This window comes from Ambystoma mexicanum, chromosome 4q (assembly GCF_040938575.1).
Source record: "Ambystoma mexicanum isolate Mex_15411 chromosome 4q, UKY_AmexF1_1, whole genome shotgun sequence".
Taxonomy (NCBI): domain Eukaryota; kingdom Metazoa; phylum Chordata; class Amphibia; order Caudata; family Ambystomatidae; genus Ambystoma; species Ambystoma mexicanum.
In genome coordinates, this window is record NC_090928.1 from 775,656,737 (window position 1) to 775,669,553 (window position 12,817).

A 12,817-nucleotide genomic window follows, 5' to 3' on the forward strand; every position below is an offset into this window, starting at 1 on the left:
TCCTGTTCTCCCCACCCCCTGCTCATCCTCCGGGTCTGTCTCCTGTTCCCCCCACCCCCGCTCATGCCCTGTGTCTGTCTCCTGTTGCCCCCCACCCCCTGCTCATTTCCCGTGTCTGTCTCCTGTTACCCCCCACCCCCCGCTCATGCCCCGTGTCTGTCTCCTGTTGCCCCGCAACCCCCGCTCATGCCATGTGTCTGTCTCCTGTTGCCCCCCACCCCCCGCTCATGCCCCGTGTCTGTCTCTGTTGTTCCCCCCAACCCCCGCTCATGCCCCGTGTCTCTCTCCTGTTGCCCCCCACTCATGCCCCGTGTCTGTCCCCTGTACCCCCCCACCCCCCCGCTCATGCCCCGTGTCTGTCTCCTGTACCCCCACCCCCCGCTCATGCCCTGTGTCTGTCTCCTGTTGCCCCCCACCCCCTGCTCATGCCCTGCGTCTGTCTCCTGTTGCCCCCCACCCCCAATTATGCCATGTGTCTGTCTCTGTTGTTCCTCCCACCCCCCGCTCATTCCCCGTGTCTGTCTCTGGTTCCCCCCACCCCCGCTCATGCCCCGTGTCTCTCTTCTGTTGCCCCCCTCTCCCCGCTCATGCCCCGTGTCTGTCTCCTGTACCCCCCACCCCCGCTCATGCCCCGTGTCTGTCTCCTGTTGCCCCCCGCTCATGCCCCGTGTCTGTCTCCTGTTCCCCCACCCGCTCATGTCCCGTGTCTCTCTCCTGTTGCCCCCCAACCCCCGCTCATGCCCTGTGTCTGTCTCCTGTACCCCCCACCCCCCTGCTCATGCCCGTGTCTCTCTCCTGTTGCCCCCCACCCCCTGCTCATGCCCCGTGTCTGTCTCCTGACACCCCCACCCCCTGCTCATGCCCCGTGTCTCTCTCCTGTTGCCCCCCCACTCCCCCGCTCATGCCCAGTGTCTGTCTCCTGTTCCCCCCACCGCCCTGCTCATGCCCCGTGTCTCTCTCCTGTTGCACCCCACTCCCCCGCTCATGCCCCGTGTCTGTCTCCTGTTCCCCCCACCCCCCTGCTCATGCCCCGTATCTGTCTCCTGTTCCCCCACCCCCCGCTCATGCCCCGTGTCTGTCTCCTGTACCCCCCCACTCCGCGCTCATGCCCCGTGTCGCTCTCCTGTTGCCCCCCACCCCCCCGCTCATGCCCCGTGTCTGTCTCCTGTTGCCCCCACCCCCCGCTCATGCCCCGTGTCTGTCTCCTGTTGCCCCCCACCCCCGCTCATGCCCCGTGTCTGTCTCCTGTACTCCCCACCCCCGCTCATGCCCTGTATCTGTCTCCTGTTGCCCCGCAACCCCCGCTCATGCCATGTGTCTGTCTCCTGTTGCCCCCCACCCCCCGCTCATGCCCTGTATCTGTCTCCTGTTCCCCCCATCCCCCACTCATGCCCCGTGTCTGTCTCCTGTTCCTCCCACCCCCTGCTCATGCCCCGTGTCTCTCTCCTGTTGCCCCCCACTCCCCTGCTCATGCCCCGTGTCTGTCTCCTGTTCCCCCCACCCCCCTGCTCATGCCCCGTGTCTGTCTCCTGTTCCCCCACCCCCCGCTCATGCCCCCTGTCTGTCTCCTGTTGCCCCCACCCATGCCCCGTGTCCTGTCTCCTGTACCCCCCCACTCCGCGCTCATGCCCCGTGTCGCTCTCCTGTTGCCCCCCACCCCCCCGCTCATGCCCCGTGTCTGTCTCCTGTTGCCCCCCACCCCCCGCTCATGCCCCGTGTCTGTCTCCTGTTGCCCCCCACCCCCCCGCTCATGCCCCGTGTCTGTCTCCTGTTCTCACCACCCCCGCTCATGCCCTGTATCTGTCTCCTGTTCCCCCCATCCCCCGCTCATGCCCCGTGTCTGTCATCTGTTCCTCCCACCCCCCGCTCATGCCCCGTGTCTGTTGTTCCCCCCACCCCCTCTCATGCCCCGTGTCTGTCTCCTGTTCCCCTCACCCCCCGCTCATGCCCTGTGTCTGTCTCCTGTTGCCCCCCACCCCCTGCTCATTCCCTGTGTCTGTCTCCTGTTGCCCCCCACCCCCGCTCATGCCCCGTGTCTGTTTCCTGTTGCCCCGCAACCCCCGCTCATGCCATGTGTCTGTCTCCTGTTGCCCCCCACCCCCCGCTCATGCCCCGTGTCTGTCTCTGTTGTTCCCCCCACCCCCCGCTCATGCCCCGTGTTTGTCTCTGGTTCCCCCCAACCCCCGCTCATGCCCCGTGTCTCTCTCCTGTTGCCCCCCACTCATGCCCCGTGTCTGTCCCCTGTACCCCCCCACACCCCCGCTCATGCCCCGTGTCTGTCTCCTATACCCCCACCCCCCGCTCATGCCCTGTGTCTGTCTCCTGTTGCCCCCCACCCCCTGCTCATGCCCCGCGTCTGTCTCCTGTTGCCCCCCACCCCCAATTATGCCATGTGTCTGTCTCTGTTGTTCCTCCCACCCCCCTCTCATTCCCCCTGTCTGTCTCCTGTTCCCCCCACCCCCGCTCATGCCCCGTGTCTCTCTCCTGTTGCCCCCCTCTCCCCGCTCATGCCCCGTGTCTGTCTCCTTTACCCCCCACCCCCCGCTCATGCCCCGTGTCTGTCTCCTGTTGCCCCCCGCTCATGCCCCGTGTCTGTCTCCTGTTCCCCCACCCGCTCATGTCCCGTGTCTCTCTCCTGTTGCCCCCCAACCCCCGCTCATGCCCTGTGTCTGTCTCCTGTACCCCCCACCCCCTGCTCATGCCCGTGTCTCTCTCCTGTTGCCCCCCACCCCCTGCTCATGCCCCGTGTCTGTCTCCTGACACCCCCACCCCCTGCTCATGCCCCGTGTCTCTCTCCTGTTGCCCCCCCACTCCCCCGCTCATGCCCAGTGTCTGTCTCCTGTTCCCCCCACCGCCCTGCTCATGCCCCGTGTCTGTCTCCTGTTCCCCCCGCTCATGCCCCGTGTCTGTCTCCTGTTCCCCCACCCGCTCATGTCCCGTGTCTCTCTCCCGTTGCCCCCCAAACCCCCCTCATGCCCTGTGTCTGTCTCCTGTACCCCCCACCCCCCGCTCATGACCGTGTCTCTCTCCTGTTGCCCCCCACCCCCTGCTCATGCCCCGTGTCTGTCTCCTGACACCCCCACCCCCTGCTCATGCCCCGTGTCTCTCTCCTGTTGCCCCCCACTCCCCCGCTCATGCCCCGTGTCTGTCTCCTGTTCCCCCCACCCCCCTGCTCATGCCCCGTGTCTGTCTCCTGTTCCCCCACCCCCCGCTCATGCCCCGTGTCTGTCTCCTGTTGCCCCCACCCATGCCCCGTGTCCTGTCTCCTGTACCCGCCCACTCCGCGCTCTTTCCCCGTGTCGCTCTCCTGTTGCCCCCCACCCCCCGCTCATGCCCCGTGTCTGTCTCCTGTTGCCCCCCACCCCCCGCTCATGCCCCGTGTCTGTCTCCTGTTGCCCCCCACCCCCCCGCTCATGCCCCGTGTCTGTCTCCTGTACTCCCCACCCCGCTCATGCCCTGTATCTGTCTCCTGTTCCCCCCATCCCCCACTCATGCCCCGTGTCTGTCTCCTGTTCCTCCCACCCCCTGCTCATGCCCCGTGTCTCTCTCCTGGTGCCCCCCACTCCCCTGCTCATGCCCTGTGTCTGTCTCCTGTTCCCCCCACCCCCCTGCTCATGCCCCGTGTCTGTCTCCTGTTCCCCCACCCCCCGCTCATGCCCCGTGTCTGTCTCCTGTTGCCCCCACCCATGCCCCGTGTCCTGTCTCCTGTACCCCCCACTCCGCGCTCATGCCCCGTGTCGCTCTCCTGTTGCCCCCCACCCCCCTGCTCATGCCCCGTGTCTGTCTCCTGTTGCCCCCCACCCCCCGCTCATGCCCCGTGTCTGTCTCCTGTTGCCCCCCACCCCCCCGCTCATGCCCCGTGTCTGTCTCCTGTTCTCACCACCCCCGCTCATGCCCTGTATCTGTCTCCTGTTCCCCCATCCCCCGCTCATGCCCCGTGTCTGTCATCTGTTCCTCCCACCCCCCCCTCATGTCCCGTGTCTGTCTCCTGTTGCCCCCCACCCCCCCCGCTCATGCCCCGTGTCTGTTCTCCCCACCCCCCGCTCATGCCCCGTGTCTGTTGTTCCCCCCACCCCCTCTCATGCCCCGTGTCTGTCTCCTGTTCCCCTCACCCCCCGCTCATGCCCCGTGTCTGTCTCCTGTTCTCCCCACCCCCTGCTCATCCTCCGTGTCTGTCTCCTGTTCCCCCCACCCCCGCTCATGCCCTGTGTCTGTCTCCTGTTGCCCCCACCCCCTGCTCATGCCCCGTGTCTGTCTCCTGTTGCCCCCCACCCCCCGCTCATGACCCGTGTCTGTCTCCTGTTGCCCCGCAACCCCCGCTCATGCCATGTGTCTGTCTCCTGTTGCCCCCCACCTCCGCTCATGCCCCGTGTCTGTCTCTGTTGTTCCCCCCACCCCCCGCTCATGCCCCGTGTCTGTCTCTGGTTCCCCCCAACCCCCGCTCATGCCCCGTGTCTCTCTCCTGTTGCCCCCCACTCATGCCCCGTGTCTGTCCCCTGTATCCCCCCACCCCCCCGCTCATGCCCCGTGTCTGTCTCCTGTACCCCCACCCGCCGCTCATGCCCTGTGTCTGTCTCTTGTTGCCCCCCTCTCATGCCCGTGTGTGTCTCCTGTTCCCCCACCTGCTCATGTCCCATGTCTCACTCCTGTTGCCCCCCACCCCCGCTCATGCCCCGTGTCTGTCTCCTGTACCCCCCCACCCCCCCGCTCATGCCCCGTGTCTCTCTCCTGTTGCCCCCCACCCCCTGCTCATGCGCCGTGTCTGTCTCCTGTACCCCCCTCTCATGCCCTGTGTCTCTCTCCTGTTTCCCTCCACTCCCCCGCTCATGCCCCATGTCTGTCTTCTGTTCCCCCCACCCCCGCTCATTCCCCGTGTCTGTCTACTGTTCCCCCACCCCCCGCTCATGCCCCATGTCTGTCTCCTGTTGCCCCCACCCATGCCCCGTGTCTGTCTACTGTTCCTCCCCACTCCACGCTCATGCCCCGTGTCTCTCTCCTGTTGCCCCCCAACCACCGCTCATGCCCCGTGTCTGTCTCCTGTTGCCCCCCACCGCCCCACTCATGCCCCGTGTCTGTCTCCTGTTCTCCCCACCCCTGCTCATGCCCCGTATCTGTCTCCTGTTCCCCCCATCCCCCGCTCATGCCCCGTGTCTGTCTCCTGTTCTCCCCACCCCCCGCTCATGCCCCGTGTCTGTCTCCTGTTCTCCCCACCCCCCGCTCATGCCCCGTGTCTCTTTCCTGTTGGCCCCAATCCCCGCTCATGCCCCGTGTCTGTCTCCTGTTGATCCCCACCCCCGCTCATGCCCCGTGTCTGTCTCCTGTTGCCCCCCGCTCATGCCCCGTGTCTGTCTCCTGTACCCCCCCACACCCCGCTCATGCCCCGTGTCTGTCTCCTGTTGCCCCCCCGCTCATGCCCCGTGTCTGTCTCCTGTTCCCCCCACCTGCTCATGTCCCGTGTCTCTCTCCTGTTGCCCCCCCGCTCATGCCCCGTGTCTGTCTCCTGTACCCCCCACCCCCCGCTCATGCCCGTGTCTCTCTCCTGTTGCCCCCCACCCCCTGCTCATGCCCGTGTCTGTCTCCTGTACCCCCCGCTCATGCCCTGTGTCTCTCTCCTGTTTCCCCCCACTCCCCCGCTCATGCCCCGTGTCTGTCTTCTGTTCCCCCCACCCCCCGCTCATGCCCCGTGTCTGTCTACTGTTCCCCCCACCCCCGCTCATGCCCCGTGTCTGTCTCCTGTTGCCCCCACCCATGCCCCGTGTCTGTCTACTGTTCCTCCCCACTCCGCGCTCATGCCCCGTGTCTCTCTCCTGTTGCCCCCCACCCCCCTCTCATGCCCCATGTCTGTCTCCTGTTGCCCCCCACCCCCCCACTCATGCCCCGTGTCTGTCTCCTGCTCATGCCCACCCCTGCTCATGCCCCGTATCTGTCGTCTGTCTCCTGTTCTCCCCACCCCCCCGCTCATGCCCCGTGTCTGTCGTCTGTCTCCTGTTCTCCCCACCCCCCGCTCATGCCCCGTGTCTCTTTCCTGTTGGCCCCACTCCCCACTCATGCCCCGTGTCTGTCTCCTGTTGCCCCCCACCCCCTGCTCATGCCCCGTGTCTGTCTCCTGTTGCCCCCACCCCCTGCTCATGCCCCGTGTCTCTCCTGTTGCCCCGCACCCCCCGCTCATGCCCCATGTCTGTCTCCTGTTGCCCCCCACCCCCCGCTCATGCCCCGTGTCTGTCTCCTGTTCTCCCCACCCCCGCTCATGCCCTTGTTTCCCTCGTGTTACCCCCCACACCCCCTGCTCATGCCCCGTGTCTCCCTCGTGTTCCCCCCACAACCTGCTCATGCCCCTTGTCTCTCTCCTTTCCCCCCACCCCCGCTCATGTCCCGTGTGTGCCCTGTACCCCCCGCTCATGCCCCGTGTCTCCCTCGTGTTCCTCCCCACCCGCCGTTCATACCCCGTGTCTCCCTCATGTTCCTTCCCATTTGCTGCTCATGCCCCGTGTCTCTCTCGTGTTCCCCCACCACCGCTCATGCCCCGTGTTTCCTTCTTTTTCCCCCAACCCCCTGCTCATGCCCCGTTTGTACCCTGTTCCCTCTCACCCCTGCTCATGCCCATGTGTCTCCCCTGTTCCCCTCTACCCCCAGCTCATGCCCTGTTGTGTTCTTTATACACCCCGCCTTCCCTTTCCATGGTGGCCATCTTGGTAAAAGATTTTCCTTCCTACACCGGGACGCCGCAGGCGTTCCGGTGTAGGAAGGAAAATCTTTTTTTTTTTTTTACCACCCGGCGTTCCCACTTTGAGGACGTAAGATGTTAGTGGTCTTCATCTATTGAAAAGGATGTTATGGTGACGTTGCACTAATAAAAACCTATACATTTTGTAAAAAAAAAAATGTTACAGGCACGTTATGGTTAAGTTGCACTAATAAAAACCTATGAAATTCAATGAAAAAACTTTGTTAAAGGGACGTTATGGTTAAGTTGCGCTACTAAAAACCTATGAAATTCAGTGAAAAAACTTTGTCAAAGGGATGTTATGGTTCCAAGTAAAACCGAAAAACCCTTGAAATTTGCCAGTTATGGTAAGCTAAGCAACCATAACTCGCGCCACCACCGTGCACTGCTAAGACTAACACCCAGGACATCAAAGATGACATCACAAATGTCATTGATGACATCACATGTCTGGCTCACTCTGTTTTCTTTTGCTGACATATCTAGGCCACATGGTTTTCTTCAGTAACAGTCAGAAACTAAAAATGTTATTTTATTTGTAGACGTATCCTTCAAGTAGGTTCTTACAGTAATTCCCTTAGAGTCCAGTCACATCATATGAAACATATACATACGGGAAGACACAAGCTTGAAAGACAGCAATCCTTTTTGTGCAAAAGATAATCAATAGACTTATGAGCACTTTCTGATAGTTCTGTTGTTTTTTTTTTATGGCTGTACTTTCCCTGTGGGTCCAATCACATCAAGTGATACATATACATAGGGTAAATAGCAGCTTTGAAACAGAGCAATCATTTATTTGCATGAAAATAATCAGTTAAGTTATGAATTGTTTCTGCTACTACTTGTGCATTTTTGCTAACTTCACTTTCCCTGTATATACCTATATTGGTATGTGTTCTTGTGTCTTTGTGTTTAGTCTATAGTAATTTAATTATGTAATACATGTGTTTTATTAGCTACGTATTACATATTTCACAGTACACAAAAATCTATTAAGAAAACAATTATCATTTCATTATTCAACATATTAACATTACGAATATTATACCTTCATCTTGTACGCTGCACATAATGTTATGTTTCTGTATGAGTAGCTTAGTATACTAGATAGAACCCCATAATAGAATGCTATTTATATCAATGCATCGTTCAATGCACTAATTAGGGTATGATATTTATTGCAATGATCCTTGACACTTGTTTCGCAACATTATAATAAGAATCCCTTGTACACATTTTTCATGAAAAGTACATACACATGTGATGTCATCAGTGATGTCATCAACGACATTTGTGATGTCATCTTTGATGTCCTGGGTGTTAGTCTTAGCAGTGCACGGTGGTGGTGCGAGTTATGGTTGCTTAGCTTACCATAACTGGTGAATTTCAAGGGTTTTTCGGTTTTACTTGGAACCATAACGTCCCTTTGACAACGTTTTTCACTGAATATATTTATATATATATATATATATATATATTTATAATTTTTCCAGATTTTTTATTCTTCCCCACAGAAGTTTAGATTTTGAACAATATTTGTATACATTTTATTTTACATAAATCTCTCCTGAAGATTGCAGCTATACCAGGAAATTCAGTGTATGGTATTTGTCTGCATACAACATCAACTTTGATGAATATAAACAGAACAAAAATAGCCATGAAGCTGGCAATACCTTTTTTTATTTCTCTGAAGATTTGTTTCAGAATACAAATTTAATGAGTAACAGTCCAGAATAATACATCAATGGAATACTTTCCCGCTGGGCCACAGTGGAGGTGGATCGTGCACCTTTGAAGTTATGATCAACGACTTGCATCTTTTATCAAATTAATCAACTTTTATATTGGATGCCGATTCCAGGCTGCAGATAGATGCAATTATTGAGATTTGACTTTCCCCCTATGGCTCTACTCAGGATCACACCAAGGCATTCAATAGAGCTCCCCTCACACCCGAGGATAAGGAGAAGATTATATTTTCAACTCCACAGGGACTTTCCAGTTTACCAAGCTTCCTCTTACATTGCATAGGGTGCTGGCCACTTTCCAACAACTTATGGACTTCCTTCTATGAGTAACTCAGGAGTTCACAGGGGCATTGTGAGAAAACAGAAGGTGTCTCACCCGCTAGTCCCCGGGATGTGTCATCCAGGTGGCCAGGACACAGCCATTGCTTTTTTGGATCCAGTTCCTGGGGTGGACCAGTGCGGGAGGATTACCTACGTGAGGGGTCTTCGGGGAGTGGGAGTGGGACACCGGATGGCGAGACGCGGTATCCCTCCCCCTGCAGCACCTTTGTCACATCCTACCAGGTAGGATATGTGGGAACCTTACCCCCTTTCCCTTTTACTGCACTTTCACATGGACAGCCAGCTTTAGGAGAAAACAGACTCACACCCGAGCAGTGTATCTGACATGTCCCGCTACTGTGGTTAAGCGAGGTCAGGCATTTACTGACACTCACACACACCTGACTTCCATTAAACATCCCCACAAGGATAAAAGGTGGAGGACGAGCGCACACTCTGAACGAGGCAAAGCACACGAAGGTACAGCAGTTTCGAGTTGGCGGGTGAACGAGGGCAGAAAGACGGCAAACCAAGAAGGATTTGTAAGAAGGAATTATCATTGACCTTTTCAGCAAGACGTTGTTACTTTCAGGAAACCTTTGAGGCAGAAAGCGTAAGGCCAAGAAACCAGATTGAAGAATCCTGCATTGTGTGTCAGAGATACCGAAAGCCCTCTAGCGTAACTGACCAAGGCGGGGCAGAGCAGCAGCAGCTACCGTGGTATAATTCTTGGATCGAAGAACAAAGAAGCGACAGAAAGATCAAAACAGGCGGTGAGTTGGGTAGACTGATGCAAGACCGGTCTGTGTTGAAGTCAAGGTTGCAAGCAGCAACATTGTATAAAGAGCGATGAAAGGAACATTGTTAAACGCGTGTGATGAAAGACGCAAGTAAAGCTAAACTGCTGATGAATGTTTGAACTTGAGAAGGAAATATACAATACTGTTGACAGAGGGGACCGGCACCGTGAATGTGCTCAATCGAAGGTCTCTGTGAGGTATCCCGCCAAGAGAAATGAAAGTAGAAGATTGATGAAAACGATTGTTTGAAATTAATCGAAGTGCACCTGCAAAGGTTTAAGCAAAACCCATTGCACATTCGAAAGACTTTGATTTTGGTAAAACGGGGATCCGAGCAAGAATGAGGGAGGTCCATGGTCCGAGCCCGAATGAGGCAAACTTAATGTAAACATTGAGATATCGAGGATCTGAACCCAAACGAGGGAGATCCATGGTCTGAGCCAGAACAAAGGAGACCGTGGGCCTCATTACGAGTTGGGCTGTAGCCCTTAAATACGGTGGTAACAGTATTACTGCCGCATTTAAGGGCTGGCCCTATCACGAGTTGGGCGCTAAATCGGCTGTTTTCCCTCCAGCTTTTTTCTGGAGGTGAAAATCCCTGTTTTCGGCTTTATTACAGCTGGCTGTAGTAGCCCGCAGTATTAGCACCGAAAATTACCCATTGGATCCAATGGACCCAATCAGGAATGGGGATTTACCGTTAAGGCCAAACCCGTGATCCGGTGGTAATACCGCTGGACCGGTCGGTGCCAGGGCTATTACAGTCGGTGGTATTACAGCTGGGAATACAGCCCAACTCGTGATGAGGCCCCAATTGTGAACATTTTGATGAAAGGGGGTCTCAGCATGAAGAGGGAGACCCACGATGAAATTGAAAGCGAGAACTTGTGCATGTAAAAATCCTGATAGGAATGGAACTTTGAGACTTTGTTTGTTATGACAGACCCTCTGCAGTAAGAGACTGTTATAGGAAAAGATGCTTTGGCACAAGGCCCTGATGTCTGTGATTTGAACTGTATGTTTGTGGCCGAGAAGCCAGAGTGTGTACGAAGCTCGAAAGTGCTGCCTTGCCCCGTGCTGAAAACATGGGGAAGGGAAGCCAACTGCTCAACTGTCCTGACATATTATTTCTTGAACACTTTTCTTTTTTGCGTACACCATTGTCCCACACCCTTTTGTATTTAGAAGTAAGGATTGGCAATAGGTTTATTATTATAGGCCCTTTTATTTGACAGTGATTCGACTAGGACTGCGTGATTTGATGGTGGTAGCTTGCTTCCATCCTTATATTTTGGTTTAGATAGGCGTTCAACCAACCCATTTGAAGTTCAATAAACACCCTTGAACTGTGGTCACTTGTGTCTGTCTTCACTGTTTGATACCATGCCTTCCTTACAGGCATACGCTGATTATATTGTCCACATTAAGACCTGGGGAGTTCACAAGAGCATTGCTATATTATGGCTCAGATACTCTGAAAAGCTGGCCTAACTGATAACACAGTGAAACATCATTTGGCACAAACCACAGTTGAGTACATGGGCTTCCGGGTTGGCAACTTGACCTGTTCAACCTCAAGCATGAAAAGTATAAGCCATCCAAAGAATTCAGTTGTCCATAACGAAGGAAGAACTGAGGACCTTGTTGAATTGTGAAATATTGCAGCCAAATCAGCCCAAGATGTTCAACTACTGCCAGACCTCCCACAGAAAAACTGAAAGTTAACAAGTCCAGACACCTAGATCTAATCCCTGTGGAAAAGACAATTAAAAAAAACTAACTGACTAGGCTCATAATGTCAGGTTTTGCCCAGCCATTCATTCTTTGTATAGGCACATCAAAGATATGATTGGGCACCGTATAAAGAGAGAGGACTGAGACACTTATTGTATTCATCATAAGTAAACTCTTCTGTAGGGAAAAAAATTATTCACCCATAAAATTAGAATGACTGATCATCAAATGGCCAATCAAAGCCTTGACATGCTTTATGACAGGATCAAGGACCATGCCCCATTGACTTGGTTAGCTATAAGTGAAGACACAATTACCTGAACCACTAGATTATTATTGGCCTTCCAACCCTTCATCTTCACTTTGGGACACAGAGGGAAAATGTCCATCCAGCATAGATGTTCACAGCTGTAACCCACTCCCCATCAAGTGAAATGGAAAAGAAGCGGAAATGTGATGAAGTTCCATTCCTATGGCTGGAAAATGGGGTGAGTGGCAAACTGGGGTGTGGAGAAAGACATCTTCTCTTTGATACCAATCCCAGAGCAGGTACAAGGAGGATCCACTCACATGCCCCCAAACAGCAAAGAGAACTAGTATTCAAATCATGGCATACCTACTCCACAATTGGAGTTTGGGGGTTCTTTTGGTGATCGCAGAACCGAATATGAGAAAGATATGTGCGTTAGTGCTGTTTGCATATTGGACTGTGGGCACAAGCTTACCAAAGGTTTGTGGGTGCTAAGGTAACCGAGGGGGCCACAGACACCTATGTATAGCACTCCAGAGGAGGCAGGCAGGTCAAACACACAGGCTACAGTGAATATGGCAGAATTAGATGACCCCATCACATAGCTGCTGGACTCCAAAAAATGCTGGTCCCCACTTTTATAGCCTGATTAGGCAGGGCTGAGGGACGCTCACAAGTCATTTAGAAAGTAATAGCTATTCCTGGACTTGGGAAACCTCTGTGACTGTCAAACAACCAAAACCTAATGCAAATAACCCTGTCCCAATTAGCAATAGAAAACAGATATTAAAGGGGCCAGAACTGACACAAGTCGAGGAAGTTGGGAGGCTGATTAGTAGTGTGGAGGTGTATAGAGAGAGTGAGCGAGGAGGAACATTAAAGAAGCAAGGCATCGGAGGACGGAATAAGAAAGTGAAGGAAAGAGGAAGGAGAAGGGAAAAAAATATTGGAGGAGGGACAGATTAGATAAACAAAAGGGGAGGTGGGAGGAGAACAGGAGTAGTGGAAAGCAGGAGAACTTCGAAGGAAACAGTGGGTAGAAGAAGAAAAAGGAAGGTGGTGGAATTGTATTGCATGGTCTAAACTGAGAAACAAACATTGGCCAAGAGAATAGGACCAATGACTGAAAGGGGTGCTGAAAGGTAGAGGTGAAACCAGTGGAGCCAGGGCTGGGGTGCAGACAACGTACCAGAGCTGGGGAAGCTCAAAGTCCAATGGCCTTGGACCCAGATAC